Here is a 17,107-nt window from a genome sequence, read left to right on the forward strand (position 1 = left end):
TCACTATATCTCTGTTATTACAGGGAGGCATTTGATTCAAACTTAAAATAGTTGTTCCTCATAATCATCCACATATGACACAAGGGCCATAACTCTTGCAACAGTATTTCATTAATTATTCCCCTTTTTAGCTCACCTGAGCGCGAAATGCTCAAAGGTGAGCTTTTGTGATCGCCCTGTGTTCGTCGTCCGTCGTCCGTCATCAACAATTTGACTGTTAACACTCTAGAGGTCACATTTTTGGCCCAATCTTAATGAAACTTGGTCAGAATGTTACCCTCAATTAAATCTTAGATAAGTTTGATATTGGGTCATCTGGGATAAAAAACTAGGTCACCAAGTGAAATCAAAGGAAAAGCTTGTTAACTCTCTAGAGGTCACAATTTTGGCCCAATCTTCGTGAATCTTGGTCAGAATGTTACCCTTAATAAAGTCTTGGACGAGTTCGATATTTGGTCATCTGTATTCAAAAACTAGGTCACCAGGTCAGATCAAAGGAAAAGCTTATTAACACTCTAGAGGTCACATTGTTGGCCCAATCTTAATGAAACTTGGTTAGAATGTTACCCTTAATAAAATCCTGTACGGGTTTGATATTAGGTCATCTGGGGTCAAAACCTAGGTCACCAGGTCAAATCAAAGGAAAAGCTTGACACTCTAGAGGTCCCATTTTTGGCCCAATCTTAATGCTTGGGCAGAATATTACCCTTAATGGGGTCAAAAACTATGTCACTAGGTTAAATCAAAGGAAAAACTTGTTAACACTAGAGGTCACATTTATGACTGTATCTTCATGAAACTTAGTCAGAATGTTAAACTTGATGATCTTTAGGTCCATTCAAATCTGGGTCATGTCCGGTCAAAAACTAGGTCATGGGGTCAAATCAAAGGAATAGCTAGTTAACACATTAGAGGCCACATTTATGACCATATCTTAATGAAACTTGGTCAGAATGTTAATCTTGATGATCTTTAGGTCAGTAGGTCAGGTGAGCGATACAGGGCCTTCATGGCCCTCTTGTTTACTTAGAATTTCAGGTTAAAGTTTTGTTGCACTTTCACTCTATCTCACTTATTACTGAACAGATTTGATTTAAACTTAAAATATTTGTTCCACATCAACAACCACCTCATATGACACAAGGTCCATAACCCTGGCCCCCTTTTACTTAGAATTTAAAGTTAATTTGATGCATTTTTACTATATCTCTGTTATTAGCTCATCTGTCACAAAGTGACAAGGTGAGGTTTTGTGATAGCGTGGCGTCTGTCGTCTGTGTGTGTGTCCATGCATCCGTAAACTATTGCTTGTGACCACTCTAGAGGTCACATTTTTCATGGGATCTTTATGAAAGTTGGTCAGAATGTTCATCTTGATGATATCTAGGTCAAGTTTGAAACTGGGTTACGTGGAGTCCAAAACTAGGTTAGTAGGTCTAATAATAGAGAAACCTTGTGACCTCTCTTGATGCCATATTTTTCAATGGATCTTCATGAAAATTGGTAAGAGTGTTCACCTTGATGATATCTAAATCAAGTAAGAAACTGAGTCATGTGCGATCAAAAACTAGGTCAGAAGGTCTAAAAATAGAAAAACCTTGTGACCTCTCTAGAGGCCATATTTTTCAATAGATCTTCATGAAAATTGGTCAGAATGTTCACCTTGATGATATCTAGGTCAAGTTTGAAAGTGGGTTACGTGCCTTCAAAAACTAGGCCAGTAGGTCTAAAAATAGAAAAACCTTGTGACCTCTCTAGAGGCCATATTTTCCATGAGATCTTCATGAAAATTGGTGAGAATGTTCACCTTGATGATATCTAGGTCAGGTTCAAAACTAGGTCACATGCCTTACAAAAAACTAGGTCATTCGGTCAGTATTAGTCGTTATGTCTCCCAAACTTTTCAGGCTTGTTGGTCCTGACATATTGATAATGCTGAGGGCAATGGTCTTGGTGGTTATCACTATGAAGTTGTTGGGCTCAGAGCCCCAAACTTACCCTAGAGGTTACTCTTTATTATCCAACCATCTACAGCTTGTGGACTAGTCAGATCGCCTTTTGTCCATGGTCTGTCATTCCGTCTGTTAACAATTTTTGTTATGGCATCTACTCTGAAACTACTTGGTGGTTTTCAATGAAACTTAGCCACAATGAACTGGGTTGCGTGTAGACAGGTGAGCGATTCAAGACCAACATGGTCCTCTTGTTACAGAGAGGATTTGATTCAAACTAGAAATGGTTGTTCAAAGTCGTCAGGCACATCCTATGACAAAAGAATTATAACTGTTGCGCCAGTATTTCGCAAATTATCCCCCCTTTTTACATAGAATTTCATGTTAAGTTTTGGTGCACTTTCACTCTTTCTCAGTTATTACTAAATGGCTTGATTTAAACTTAAACAAATTGTCACCCACATCATTTGACACAAGAACCATCACTCTTGCACCAATTTTTCATGAATTATACCTCTCTTTTTGCTACAAATTTCAGTTAAATTTTGATGCTTTTTCACCATGTCCCTTTTTAGCTCACTTAAGCAATGTTCAGTCGAGTTATTGTGATCTCTCGATGTCCAGCGCCCATCTGTCTGTCTGTCATCTGTCAATATTTAGCTTGTGTATGTGATAATGGCTGTATTTTTAGCTCGGCTATACAAAGTATATGGAGAGCTATCCTACTCGACCCGGCGTCGGCGTCTTTCCACGTCCCCACCTTGGTTAAAGTTTTTTTTACACTTTTTTCGTTTTAATCCCCAGCCTCAGGCACATCCTATGACAAAAGAATTATAACTGTTGCACCAGTATTTCGCAAATTATCCCCCCTTTTTACATAGAATTTCATGTTAAGTTTTGGTGCACTTTCACTCTTTCTCAGTTATTACTAAATGGCTTGATTTAAACTTAAACAAATTGTCACCCACATCATTTGACACAAGAACCATCACTCTTGCACCAATTTTTCATGAATTATACCTCTCTTTTTGCTACAAATTTCAGTTAAATTTTGATGCTTTTTCACCATGTCCCTTTTTAGCTCACTTAAGCAATGTTCAGTCGAGTTATTGTGATCTCTCGATGTCCAGCGCCCATCTGTCTGTCTGTCATCTGTCAATATTTAGCTTGTGTATGTGATAATGGCTGTATTTTTAGCTCAGCTGTACAAAGTATATGGAGAGCTATCCTACTCGACCCGGCGTCGGCGTCTTTCCACGTCCCCACCTTGGTTAAAGTTTTTTTTACACTTTTTTCGTTTTAATCCCCAGCCACAAGTGGTGGGGGGTTATAGGAATGGTCTCCGTCGGTCCTTCTGTCTGTCCGTAACACTTTCGTGTCCGCTCCATATATCCTAAACCCCTTGAAGGATTTTCATGAAACTTGGGTCAAATGATCACCTCGTTAAGACGATGTGCAGAACCCATGAGTCAGCCACGCTGGCTCAAGGTCAAGGTCACAACTCAAGGGCAAAGGTTTGAGCCTTCCATTTTGTGTCCGCTCTATATCTCCTAAACCCCTTGAAGGAATTTTTTAAAACTTGGGTCAAATGATCACCTCATCAAGACGATGTGCAGAACCAATGAGTCAGCCATGCCTGCTCAAGGTCAAGGTCACAACTGAAGGTCAAAGGTTTGAGCCTTCCATTTTGTGTCTGCTCTATATCTCTTAAACCTTTGAAGGCTCAAACCTACGAGTCAGCTGGCTCAAGGTCAAGGTCACAACTGAGGGTCAAAGGTTTGAGCCTTCAATTTTGTGTCCGCTCCATATTTCCTAAACCCCTTGAAGGATAATCATGAAACTTTGATCAAATGATCACCTCATCAAGGCGATGTGCAGAACCCATGAGTCAGCCATGCCGGCTCTAGGTCAAGGTCACAACTCAAGGTCAAAGGTTTTAGCCTTCCATTTTATGTCCGCTCTATATCTCCTAAACCGCTTCAAGGAATTTTATAAAACTTGGGTCAAATGATCACCTTATCAAGGCGATGTGCAGAACTTACGAGTCAGTCATGCTGGCTGAAGGTCAAGATCACAGCTTAGGGTCAAAGGATTGAGCCTTCCATTTTGTGTCAACTCTGTATCTCCTAAACCCCTTGAAGGATTTTCATCAAACTTGGGTCAAATGATCACCTCATCAAGAGCTCATGAGTCAGCCATGTCAACTCAAGGTCAAGGTCACACCTTGGTTAAGTTTTTGCATGCAAGTACATACTTCTACCATTTAAAGGCATATAGCTTTGAAACTTATCTTTTCTTTTTCTAGGTCACATACCAACCTCTCTGGGTCAAGTCCCATAACTCTGACATGTATTTTGAGCAAATTATGCCCCCTTTTGGACTTAGAAATTCTGGTTACTTTTACATGCAAGTTACTATCTCCAAAACTAATGCAGATATTGAATTGAAACTTCACATGTGTCTTCGGGGTTATAAAACTAGTTGATAGCACCAAGTCCCATAACTCTGACCTTCATTTTGGTCAAATTATTCCTACCTTTTGGAGTTAAAGTTTTGCGTGCAAGTACATACAGCTATTACTAAAAGGCATATAGATTTAAAACTTATTTTTTCTTTTTCTAGATCAATTATCAACCTCACTGGGTCAAGTCCCATAACTCTGACATGTATTTTGAGCAAATTATGCCCCCTTTTGGACTTAGAAATTCTGGTTACTTTTACATGCAAGTTACTATCTCCAAAACTAATGCAGATATTGAATTGAAACTTCACATGTGTCTTCAGAGTTATAAAACTAGGTGATAGCAGCAAGTCCCATAACTCTGGTATGCATTTTGGTCAAATTATGTCCCCTTTTGAACTTAAAACTCTTTTGATATTTAACCTTTTTGGGTAATATATTCCTGCTTCTGAGACAATATTTAGAATAGTCGAGCTTGGCTGTCTTACGGACAGCTCTTGTTCAATTGATCTTCATGAATTTTGGGGAGAATGATTATCTTGATGAAATCTAGGCCGAATTTGAAAATGGGTCATCTGGGGTAAAAAACTAGGTCTCTAGGTCAAATCAAAGAAAAACCTTGTGTATGCGATAGAGGCTGTATTTTTAGCTCACCTGAGCCAAAGGCTCATGGTGAGCTATTGTGACCACTCAATGTCCGGCGTCCGTCGTGCGGCGTCCGTCCGTCAACATTTCCTAAAAAAATTCTTCTTCTTGAAAACCACTGGGCAGAATTACACCAAACTTCACAGGAATGATCCTTAGGTGGCCCCCTTTCAAAATTGTTCAAAGAATTGAATTCCATGCAGAACTCTGGTTGCCATGGCAACCGAAAGGAAAAACTTTAAAAAATCTTCTTGTCCAAATCCACAGGGCCTAGGGCTTTGATATCTGGTATGTAGCATCATCTAGTGGTCCTCTACCAAAATTGTTCAAATTATCCCCCTAGGGTCAAATATGGCCCCGCCCCGGGGGTCACATGGTTTATATAGAGTTATATAGGGAAAACTTTGAAAATCTTCTTGTACAAAACCACATGGCCTAGGGCTTTGATATTTGGTATGTAACATCATCTAGTGGTCTTCTACCAAGATTGTTCAAATTATCCTCCTAGGCTCAAATTTGGCCCCGCCCCGGGGGTCCCAAGTTTTACATAGACTTATATAGGAATTTTTTTTTAAAAATCTTCTTGTCTGAAACCACAACTCTTAGACCTTTGATATTTGGTTTGTAGCATTGTCTTATGGTCCTCAACCAAAATTGTTCAAATTGTACCCCTGGGTGAAAAGAGGCCCTGCCTTGGGGGTCCCAAGTTTCATATAAACTTATAAAGGAAAAAGCTTTAAAAATCTTCTTGTCAGAAACCATATGGCCTAGGCTTTTGATATTTGGTATGATGCATTGTCAAGTAGTCCTCTATCAAAATTGTTCAAATTATGCCCCTGGGGTTAAAAGAGGCCCCCGCCCTGGGGTCACTTAGTTATTATGTGAGTTATATAGGAAAAATACTTAAAATATCATCTGATCCTATTTCCAGGACTATTTGATTATAATTACCTGATGACCCAAGTAATATGGTGTCACTTGATTGTGACCTTGACCTACTGACCTGCTTTCTTGTTTTTTAAGATACAGCCTTGAAATATTGATGACTTACACAGTTTTGCACACAAATCTTAAAACTGAATTTCATTGACCATGAAAGTGACCCACTGACTTCCCTCTTGTTTGAATTATGCCCCTGGTGTGAAAAGAGGCCCCGCCCCAGGGGTCACTTGATATATGAGTTATACAGGAAAAAATACTTAAAAAATTATCAGATCATGTTTCCTGGACAGTTTAATTGTAATTACCTGATGACGCCACATGATAAGGGTCACCTGACTATGACCTTGACCTACTGACCTACTTTCTTGTTTTTAGCTCACCTGTCACATAGTGACAAGGTGAGCTTTTGTGATCACGCAGCGTCCCTCGTCCGTCCGTCCGTGCGTCCGTCCGTAAGCTTTTGCTTGTGACCACTCTGGAGGTCACATTTTTTGAAAAAAATTTGAAAGTTGGTCAGAATGTTCATCTTGATGATATCTAGGTCAAGTTCGAAACTGGGTCACGTGCCTTCAAAAACTAGGTCAGTAGGTCTAAAAATAGAAAAACCTTGTGACCTCTCTAGAGGCCATATATTTCATAAGATCTTCATGAAAATTGGTCAGAATGTTTACCTTGATGATATCTAGATCAAGTTCGAAACTGGGTTACGTGCCTTCAAAAACAAGGTCAGTAGGTCAAATAATAGGAAAACCTTGTGACCTCTCTAGAGGCCATATATTTCATGGGATCTGTATGAAAGTTGGTCTGAATGTTCATCTTGATGATATCTAGGTCAACTTTGAAACTGGGTCACGTGCGGTTAAAAACTAGGTCAGTAGGTCTAAAAATAGAAAAACCTTGTGACCTCTCTAGAGGCCATATATTTCATGAGATCTTAATGAAAATTGGTCAGAATGTTCACCTTGATGATATCTAGATCAGATTGGAAATTGGGTCACGTGCCTTCAAAAACTAGGACAGTAGGTCAAATAATAGAAAAACCTTGTGACCTCTCTAGAGGCCATATTTTTCATGGGATCTGTATGAAAGTTGGTCTGAATGTTCATCTTGATGATATCTAGGTGAAATTTGAAAGTGGGTCACGTGCCGTCAAAAACTAGGTCAGTAGGTCAAATAATAGAAAAACCTTGTGACCTCTCTAAAGGCCATATTTTTCATGGGATCTTTATGAAAGTTGGTCTGAATGTTCATCTTGATGATATCTAGGTCAAGATCGAAACAGGGTCATGTGCGGTCAAAAACTAGGACAGTAGGTCTAAAATTAGAAAAACGTTGTGACCTCTCTAGAGGCCATACTTGTGAATGGATCTCCATAAAAATTGGTCAGAATGTTCATCTTGATGATATCTAGATCAAGTTTGAAAGTGGGTCACGTGCCATCAAAAAGTAGGTCAGTAGGTCAAATAATGAAAAAATGTTGTGACCTCTCTAGAGGCCATATTTTTCAGGGATCTTATGAAAGTTGGTCTGAATGTTTATCTTGATGATATATAGGTCAAGTTTGAAACTGGGTCAACTGTGATCAAAAACTAGGTCAGTAGGTCTTGAAATAGAAAAACCTTGTGACCTCTCTAGAGGCCCTACCCTTAAATGGATCTTCATGAAAATTGGTCAGAATGTTCACCTTGATGATATCTAGGTCAAGTTTGAAACTTGGTCACGTGCCTTAAAAAACTAGGTCAGTAGGTCAAATAATATAAATACCTTGTGACCTCTCTAGAGGCCATACTTTTCATGGGATCTGTATGAAAGTTGGTCTGAATGTTCATCTTGATGATATCTAGGTCAAGTTTGAAACTGGGTCAACTGCAGTCAAAAACTAGGTCAGTATGTCTAAAATTAGAAAAATCTTTTGACCTCTCTAGAGGCCATATTTTTCAATGGATCTTCATGAAAATTGATCTGAATGTTCACCTTTATGATATCTACGTCAGTTTCGAAACTGGGTCACGTGCGGTCAAAAACTAGGCCAGTAGGTATAAAAATAGAAAAACCTTGTGACCTCTCTAGAGGCCATATTTTTCATGAGATCTTCATGAAAATTAGTGAGAATGTTCACCTTGATGATGTCTAGGTAAAATTCAAAACAGGGTCACGTACCTTCGAAAACTAGGTCAATAGGTCAAATAATAGAAAAACCTTGTGACCTCTCTAGAGACCATATTTTTCAGTGGATCTTCATGAAAATTGGTCAGAATTTTTATCTTGATAATATCTAGGTCAAGTTCAAAACTGGGTCACATGAGCTCAAAAACTAGGTCACTATGTCAAATAATAGAAATTACGATGTCATACGCAAAACTGGGTCATGTGGGAAGAGGTGAGCGATTCAGGACCATTATGGTCCTCTTGTTTAAGATACAGCCTTGAAATTTGGATGATATGTACAGTTTTATACACTAATCTTAGAACTGACTTTCAGTGACCATGAATATGACCTAGTTACGTACTTTCTTGTTTTTGAAGCTTTAGCAAAGAAATTTGTTCAAGTGAGCAACTTAACTCAGGTGAGCGATATAGGGCCATCTTGGCCCTCTTGTTCAATTAATCCTCATGAATTTTGGTCAGAATGATTGCCTTGATAAAATCTAGGTCAAGTTTGAATATTGGTCATCTGGGGATTAAAAGTAGGTCACTAGGTCAAATCAAAGGAAAAGCTTGTATATGTGACAGAGGCTATATTTTTCAGTTGATCTTCCTGAAATTAAGTCAAAATGATAACCTTAATGAAATCTAGGCCAAGTTTGAAAATGGGTCATCTGGGGTCAAAAATTTGGTCACTAGGTCAAATCAATGAAAAACCTTGTGTATGCAATAGAGGCTATATTTTCCAATTGATCTTCCTGAAATTAAGTCAGAATGATTGCCTTGATGAAATCTAGCTCAGATTTGAATATGGGTCATCTAGGGTCAAAAAGTAGGTCACTATGTCAAATCAAAGAAAAACCTTGTGTATGCGATAGAGGCTGTAGTTTTCAATTAATCTTCATGAATTTTGGTCAGAATGATAACCTTGATTAAATCTAGGCTGAGTTTGAATATGGGTCATCTGGGGTCGAAAACTAGGTCACTAGGTCAAATCAAAGAAAAAGCTTTTGTACGCAATAGAGGCTGTATTTTTATGCCCCCGAAGGGAGGCATATAGTTTTTGAACCGTCTGTCGGTCTGTCTGTCGGTCTGTCAGTCTGTCCGCAATTTTCGTGTCCGGTCCATATCTTTGTAATCCATGGATGGATTTTCAACTAACTTGGCATGAATGTGTACCACAGTAAGACAACATGTCGCGCGCAAGACCCAGGTCTGTAGCTCAAAGGTCAAGGTAACACTTAGACGTTAAAGGATAGTGCATTGATGGGCGTGTCCGGTCCATATCTTTGTCATCGATGGATGGATTTTCAAATAACTTGGCATGAATGTGTACCACAGTAAGACGACGTGTCGCACGCAAGACCCAGGTCCGTAGCTCAAAGGTCAAGGTCACACTTCCACATTAAAGGTCATTTTTCATGATAGTGCATTGATGGGCGTGTCCGGTCCATATCATTGTCATTCATGCATGGATTTTAAAATAACTACGCATGAATGTGTGAAACAGTAAGACGACGTGTCGCGCGCAAGACCCAGCTCCGTAGGTCAAAGGTCCTAAACTCTAACATCGGCCATAACTATTCATTCAAAGTGCCATCGGGGGCATGTGTCATCCTATGGAGACAGCTCTTGTTCAATTAATCTTCATTAATTTTGGTCAGAATGATTGCCTTGATGAAATCTAGGTCAAATTCGTATATGGGTCATCTGGGGTCAAAAACTAGGCCACTAGGTCAAATCGATAGAGGCTGTATTTTTTAATTGATCTTCCTGAAATTAAGTCAAAATGATAATCTTAATGAAGTTTAGGCAGAATTTGAAAATGTGTCATCTTGAGTCAAAAAGTAGGTCACTAGGTCAAATCAAAGAAAAACATTGTGTATGCAATAGAGGCTATATTTTCCAATTGATCTTCCTGAAATTAAGTCAGAATGATTGCCTTGATGAAATCTAGGTCAAATTTGAATACGAGTCATCTAGGGTCAAAAAGTAGGTCACTAGGTCAAATCAAAGAAAAACCTTGTGTATGAATTTTAGTCAGAATAATAGTCTTGATAAAATCTAGGCCGAGTTTGGAAATGGGCCATCTGGGGTCAAAAACTAGGTCACTACATCAAATCAATGAAAAACCTTGTGTATGTGATAGAGGCTGTATTTTTAGCTCACCTGAGCAATGCTCAGGTGAGTTTTTCTGATCGCTCTATGTCCGGCGTCTGACGTCCGGCGTCTGTCGTCTGTCAACATTTAGCTTGTGTATGCGATAGAGGCTGTATTTTTCAATTAATCTTCATGAATGTTGGTCAGAATGATAACCTTGATAAAATCTAGGCCGAGTTCGAAAATGGGTCATCTCGGGTCAAAAACTAGGTCACTAGGTCAAATCAAAGAAAAACCTTGTGTATGCGATAGAGGCTGTATTTTTCAATTAATCTTCATGAATATTGGTCAGAATGATAACCTTGATGAAATCTAGGCCGAGTTTGAAAATGGGTTATCTGGGGTTAAAAAGTAGGTCACTAGGTCAAATTAAAGAAAAATCTTGTGTATGCGATAGAGACTGTTTTTTTCAATTGATTTTTATGAAATTTGGTCGAAATTTTGTCAGAGTGATTACCTTGATGAAATCTAGGCCGAGTTCGAAAATGGGACACCCGGGGTCAAAAACTAGGTCACTAGGTCAAATCAAGGAAAAACCTTATGTATGCGATAGAGGCTGTATTTTTCATTTTATCTTCATGAATTTTGGTCAGAATGATTACCTTGATGAAATCTAGGCCGAGTTTGAAAATGGGTTATCTGGGGTTAAAAAGTAGGTCACTAGGTCAAATCAAAGAAAAACCTTGTGTATGCGATAGAGGCTGTATTTTTCAACTGATCTTCATGAAATTTTGTCAGAATGATAACCTTGATGAAATCTAGACCAATTTTGAAAATGGGTCATCTGGGGTCGAAAACTAGGTCACTAGGTCAAATCAAAGAAATACATTTTGTATGCGATAGAGGCTGTATTTTTTAATCGAGGTTGATGAAATTTAGTCAGAATTGTTGCCTTGATCAAATCTAGGTCAGATTCGAATATAGGTCATCTTAGCTCAAAAACTAGGTCACTAGGTCAAATTGAAGAAAATACTTATTTACACTTAAGAGACCACATTTTTGATCCAATCTTAATGAAAATTGGTCAGAATATTTGTTTCCATGAAATCACTGTGTCAAACATGTTTACACTGTTATGGTGTGTTTATCAGGTGAGCGACCTAGGGCCATCTTGGCCCTCTTGTTTCAATTGATCTTCATGAATTTTTGTCAGAATGATTGCCTTGATAAAATCTAGGTCAAGTTCAAATATGGGTCATCTGGGGTAAAAAACTAGGTCACTAGGTCAAATCAAAGGAAAAGCTTGTATATGCGATAGAGGCTGTATTTTTCAATTGATCTTCCTGAAATTAAGTCAAAATGATAAATCTTAATGAAGTCTAGGCCGAATTTGAAAATGAGTCATCTTGAGTCAAAAAGTAGGTCACTAGGTCAAATAAAAGTAAAACCTTGTGTATGTGATAGAGGCTGTATTTTTTCAATTGATCTTCATGAATTTTGGTCAGAATGATTGCATTGATGAAATCTAGGTCAAGTTTGAATATGGGTAATCTGGGATCAAAATTAGATCACTAGGTCAAATAAAAAAAAAAACTTATACTCAAGATTTTTGCTCCAATTTTAATGATAATTGGTCAAAATATTTTTTTCCATGAAATCACTAGGTCAAACATGTTTACACTGTTTAATATATTGTGTTATGGTGTGTTTCTCAGGTGAGCGACCTAGGGCCATCTTGGCTCTCTTGTTTAAGATACAGCCCTGAAATTTGGATGGCATGTACAGTTTTGGACTCTGATCTTAAAACTGACGATCAGTGACCACAAATTTGACCTACTGAACTACTTTCTAATATTTTAGCATCAGTTTGCTATTTTAAACATGTGGCTCATATAAATCAGGTGAGCGATTCAGGGTCATCATGACCCTCTTGTTTTTTTATGATTCCTAAAAACATGCATTTCTAATATGAATCTAAGTCTTGGGATCACTTAGTAATGGTTTATTTTGCTCCTTGATATAATATAAGAAAAGTGAAGAAAAAAAATCATAAAAAGTTGCATAAATGTAATTCGGATAGTTTGCATTTGATCGTACTAAAGACATGTTAGACAGTCAGTTTTTAGAATAGCACCATCTCTCTGTTTATATGTCATTAGTCCCCTACCTGTGTTATGATGGTGGGGGCAAATGGTAAGTCATTCATTCAGTCAGTCTCACGTAGTAGGATCCTGCATTTCCTTTAAAAGTACTTTTTTTTTTTCATGAAACTCAGTATGTCAATAGCAGTATGAAAAATAAGAGTGCCCTTTTGTTTGTTGCTATGGCAAAGTATGTTGTTTCTATGACAACAAATAGTGAAAAGGTATGAGAAAAAAGTGCCAGAGAGTGATCCAACTTTTTATAATAAAAAGAACAAGATATTTTTTTCATGAAGCCTGATACATAGGTAGACAATACACAGCCTTTTATTTTATTGCTATGGTAACAAATGTGATTGAGGATATGTTTGATATGTTTATTTCAGACCTGAAGTTTTGTTGTCTAGCTGTGTGGATGTTTTAGATGTTTGGAACATTGGAAAGTGTAGAAATGACAAGGTATTGAATACAGGTATGATGCTAACAATATTAAAATGTTTTGAACTGGAATAAATTATAAATGAGAAAGATTGAACAAGTCATTATGTTCAGTGTGCTCATATGAGTTTACTAGATAGGTACAGATACCATGATTACAAAATACATTTAGATCCGCTTGCTTGGCTCAGTAGGGAGAGTGCAGATCTATGGATCACGGGGATTGTGAGTTTGATCCTTGGGTGGTCCGTACGTTCTCTGTGACGATTCAATAAAAGGCATTGTGTCTGAAATCATTCGTCCTCCACCTCTTATTCATGTGGGGAAGTTGGCAGTTTCTTGCTGAGAACAGGTTTGTACTGGTACACAATCCAGGAACGCTGGTTAGGTTAACTGAACACCATTTTATAACTGAAATACTGTTGAAAAACCGCAAACTTAAAAACAAAACAAAAATAAATAAATGACAAATTGAGCCCCCAGAGATATACCAGTGATACACTTTTTCTTCAACAATAAAAAGACTCAATATATTTGGTTTTAAACAAAGAATTTACATGCTCAATGACTCCTTTTACTTGTTACGGGAACGCCCAGGGCGGGTGGCGTCCACAAACTTTGTCCAGAGCATTTCTTCTTCATACATGGAGGGATTTTGATGTAAGTTGGCACAAATGTTCACCATCATGAGACGGAGTGTCATGTGCAAGAACCAGGTCCCTAGGTCTAAGGTTAAGGTCACACTTAGAGGTTAAATGTCAAATTCAAGAACAGGACTCCGGAAATTTTCAGAACTCAATGGGTCCCAAACGAAAATCCTGACATCGGCGCTACCCCACCATTACCAATATATAACAGATATTTGTAAAATGTGATAGAGTAAAGAAATAAGCATGTCATGCATTAAAAATGATCTACCGGTCACCGCAAATTACCATACAATGATGACAGTTATTCAGTGTTATGTGTGATCGTTACTTTGTTTAAATTTCGATGTTTTTCCGAGAAAATACTTGCAAGGATAAAATTGCAGGGGCATTGACACCGTGTACCTAACTACTCTAAAAGCCAACGCACGTGACTTCGGTACAGTATACTCAGCAGACACTTTATGATGTTTCCTCATTCTTTGACGGAATTTTATAAAATACAGATGCGTCAAAGCGATTTACTCGACACATATTCTCTGCCAAACATACTCAGTATTTTAAGAATACTCTGCCGCGGACCTAATGTGTACGTTATGTGAAAGCTGAGATCAAATTTCCCGCATAAGGTCATGCGCATTGGCCACAGATATTTCATTACGCTGGCGTTGTACTTCAACAAGCAGCTACATTCTACAAAGAAACAAAATTTCATTTTGAAACATTTTTTAAAAGACCGATTTGATAAACAGCGCCACAGCGGTTTTCTTATCATTCGTGTTTGCCAGTCCATTTTTTTTTATTATTTTTTTTTTATGTACAGTTGGGTTGCAAAGACGATTTTCTGTACTTGTTTCAACTAAAGTCCCAACAAATGAATCATGTAATTTTTACAAATCAAGTATTTATAAAAATTATTTATATCGGTTTCCCGTGTGAGGTCTCAATAAATGCAGTGACCATTTGTTTTTTACCCGTGATCAAACATAGCCTTTTGAAGAAAAAAAAACAAAAAAAAAAAAAACATCTGTCGGATTCTAAATAAAAGAAATGGATCCCCGTCAAAAGCATTTGGATCCAGTCAGAAACATTTGGAAACCAGTCAGAAATGTTTAATACATTGCAGTCGGCTGTCTGCAAACATTAAAGGATGTGCCGCGCAAGCACTGATTGCGTCTCGTGCTAATTACGGACCGATTATCAAGGTGACAATCAGACCGTTTGACACGTTTATTGATTATCTGAGGGTGCGACCAACAGTTTCCTGCTTGGCAGGTCATCGTGTATTGAGATTTCAGACCGAAATTTATACTTTTCTTCATTTTTACGGGACCAATTTTTTTATTTTTTCACTCCACGAATCGGTCTGAAAAGTCAAAAATCGGTCCAAAACCGACAAACCGGCAAATTTCCGGAGCCCTGTTCAAGAATGACTGTCTAGAGCATGTTTTCTTAATACATTGAGGGATTTTGATGTAACTTGGCACAAATGTTCACCACCGTGACACGGATTGTCATGCACAAGAACCAGGTCTGAGGTCAAGGTCACAATTAGAGGCCAAAGGTCAGATACAAGAATGACTTTGTCCGAAGCATTTTTTCTTCATGCATGGAGGGATTTTGATGTTACATGGCAGAAATGTTCACCACCTGCATGAGTCGGAGTGTCATGTGCAAGAACTAGGTCTATGGTCAAGGTCACACTCAGAGGTCAAAGGTAAAATTCAAGAATGACTGTCTGGAGCATTTCTTCTGCATGCATGGAGGGATTTTGATGTAACTTGGCACAAATGTTCACCACCATGAGACACCCTTGTTTTTAAAATTACATCCCTTTGTTAATGTTATAAATAGCTTATATGGTAACTTTTTTTATTACTGGCCATAGGGAAAAATCAAGACCACTTTTCTGTGGTACAACATTCATGTTGCATCAAATTTTTAGGTATATTTTAACCTACCTGTTTGCTATGACTGGCATATATTGTGACATTCTTACACTCTTGTTAAAATCATTGATTCTGGATTGGTGCTTTTCATAGAAGCACAGCAGCAGCTATTGTTATTTGAAAAATATGTGTTCATTTACAGAATAGGTATGTAATTGATTAAGGATAGGATTATTGTTACTTTGACATGCAAAGATTATGATGAATTACCATATTTGTTTTAAAAGATATCTAATATGTTATTTAGGATATGTTTGGTATGTTTATTTTCAGATGTGAAGTTTCCATATCTAGCTGTGTTGATGTTTTAGACATTTGGAACATTAGAAACTGCAGAAATTACAAGGTATTGAATACACATTATATTCTATTGATAATATTCAGATGTCATGAAATGGTTAAAAAAAGAGAAAAAGATTGTAAAGGTCCCATAAGAGTTTACTAGATAAACACAGACACCAAGATTTCAAATTTTCATCAAAGTCAGATTATTTGGAGACAATGAGGGCTCTTTAAAGTTTCGACATAAAAGATGTAATGTTCCCTATATGGCAGCAAAGATGAGAAATGCCCTTCAGATGACATTGATAAAAGATAAGTTTTGATACACTGTAATAAAACAGTTTGAACCAGTACAACTTAGCCCCTATTTAAGTCCCTATTGAATATACAAAAAGTAAACTATCTAGTATAATTCTGGAACAATGATCTGGGATAATTCTGGAACAATGATCTGGTATAATTCTGGAACAATTATCCTGTATAATTCTGGAACAATGATCTGGTATAATTCTGGAACAATGATCCAGTATAATTCTGGAACAGTGATCTAGTATAATTCTCAAATAATGATCCGGTAATTAATTAAGTATGATATTTCAATTCCAGTTAAGAAAAACAAATTGGCCAAATTCTTTCAAACATAGAGTTATTGTATTTGATCAACAGGTGATCTCTATCATTGTTAGCAGGACTATTTGAAGATGATGGAAAGTTTTACTACTCACCCTGGTGTTGGTTAAAGTTTTTAGCTCACCAGAGCACAAATTGCTCAAGGTGAGCTATTGTGACCAGTCATTGTCCATCGTCTGTTGTGCGTCAAAATTTGCCTTGTTAACACTCTAGAGGCCAAAGTTATGACCCAATCTTTATGAAACTTGGTCAGAATATTTTTCTTGATGACCTCTAGGTCAAGTTTGAAACAGGGTCATGTGAGTTCAAAAAGGTCAGTAGGGCAGATCAGAGATAAATCTTGAAATATGTTGAGAACACATTTAAGACCAGATCTTCTTGAAACTTTGTTAGAATGTTTTATCTTAATGATCTTTAGGCCAGGTTTGAATCTGGGTCATGTGGGGTCAGAAACTAGGTCACCTGGTCAAATCAAAGGAAAAGCTTGTTAACACTCTAGAGGCCACATTTATGACCCTATCTTCAATCATGAAACCTAGTCAGAATGTTTATCTTGATTATCTTTTGGCCAAGTTTGAATCTGAGTCATGTGGGTTGAAAACTAGGCCACTAGGCCAGATCAAAGGAAAATCTTTTTGACACTAGAGACAACATTTTAAGCTTGAAACTCATTAGAATTGGTCAGAATGTTTTCCTAGATGACCTCTAGACTAAGTTTGAAACCGGGTTATGTGGGGTCAAAAACTAGGTCACCCGGTCAGATTAAAGGAAAAAC

General features: G+C 37.7%; 1 long non-coding RNA gene across 1 annotated transcript in view; it reads left to right on the top strand.

Moving 5' to 3' along the window:
- LOC123562774 (uncharacterized) overlaps positions 1-17,107 on the top strand; it is a 62,083-nt gene that overhangs the window by 40,985 nt on the left and 3,991 nt on the right. Inside the window, exons 5-6 of the long non-coding RNA XR_008369831.1 lie at positions 12,773-12,858; positions 15,694-15,766. This is a non-coding gene — a long non-coding RNA (uncharacterized LOC123562774). The remainder of the gene's footprint in view (positions 1-12,772; positions 12,859-15,693; positions 15,767-17,107) is intronic.

Source organism: Mercenaria mercenaria, chromosome 2 (genome assembly GCF_021730395.1).
Source record: "Mercenaria mercenaria strain notata chromosome 2, MADL_Memer_1, whole genome shotgun sequence".
Taxonomy (NCBI): domain Eukaryota; kingdom Metazoa; phylum Mollusca; class Bivalvia; order Venerida; family Veneridae; genus Mercenaria; species Mercenaria mercenaria.